Below are 1271 nucleotides of genomic sequence, written 5' to 3' on the forward strand. Positions count from 1 at the left end.
GCTTCCCCATTTGATCCCGATTTAAAGAATTTCACCTGAACAATTGTTATTGGCTGACCATAGTTTTGTCCATTTTCCCCTACCTTGGACCCTCCTCACCTCGTGGTTTTGCTCTATAAAAGTCCCCAGAAAAGACAGAGTTGGGGACAACCCACTCGGACCTAATTCTGTCCCCTCTTGGACAGAAGCTTTGTTTCCCTCAATAAATATATTCTGCTCTTAACCTCCGTGGTTCCTAAAATTCATTCTTCGATTTTAGAGAACACGAACTCATCCCAGGTATTGTTCAGGTTGGAGTTTTTATTTTCCTGTACCAGTACTGGGAATTTATTTAGGTTTAGAAGTCACAAAATTTGGGCCAGGGATATAACTCAGTGGCACAGTGCCTGCCTGGCAAGTGGGAGGTCCTGAGTTCAATTCCTGGTACAAAAAAAAAAAAATCACAAAATTTTACAATTACATTAAATTTAACTTTAAATTTTAACTTTACATTAACAGTAGATGCCAGTTTTACCACAACAGGTATGATTAGCTGGACATTAGTGACACATGCCTGTAATCCCGATACTCGGGGAGACTGAGGCATGAAGGGTGCCATGAGTTTGAGGCCAGCCTGGATGACACTGAGTTCAAGGCCAGCTTGAACTGCATAGTGAGACCCTGTCCAAAAAATGTACAATTAATATATGTAATGATTAAAAACATGAGCCTCCGTACAAGATTTTAGTATATATGCTTCCTAAGTGATACGTGCTTCTGTATAAGATATCCAGAGTGCAAATTCTAACTGCAATGCTGGGAAAACTGTTTGATCCTCAGTTTCCACATTTGTAACGTAATCAATGTTGCTACCTTCCAAAGTTGATTGCAAGGATTAAATAAATTATTATTACAGACAGGAAAGTTAGGTAGAAGATAGCAAGCAGCTAGAGAGGTGCTAGACCAAGGTAGAGTCAGGATAATCAGGCCTTGGTCAGATAAACAGGAGCCTAACTAAGAGTCAGGAGCTAACAAGAACCAGGTGGACAATTAAGACCAGGATGTAACAAACAAGATGATGGATGGGCACTTTGGCAACTTCTGCTCTGACCTATTAGGAAAGTTTTTTTTTCCTTTTCACTTTTAATGAACCACTAGCACCTGTAGATGTACACGTACTACGTGCTTCAACTCCTCATAGGACCATAATTTGGCTCAAAGTGGTCTGGGCCCTCATCAGTTTTTTAGTATAAAAACTCTTAGCCAAGTGTGGTGGCATTTCCCTGGAATCC

The sequence above is a fragment of the Chinchilla lanigera genome, unplaced genomic scaffold (assembly GCF_000276665.1).
Source record: "Chinchilla lanigera isolate Chin_1 unplaced genomic scaffold, ChiLan1.0 scaffold00146, whole genome shotgun sequence".
In the NCBI taxonomy this organism is placed as follows: Eukaryota; Metazoa; Chordata; class Mammalia; order Rodentia; family Chinchillidae; genus Chinchilla; species Chinchilla lanigera.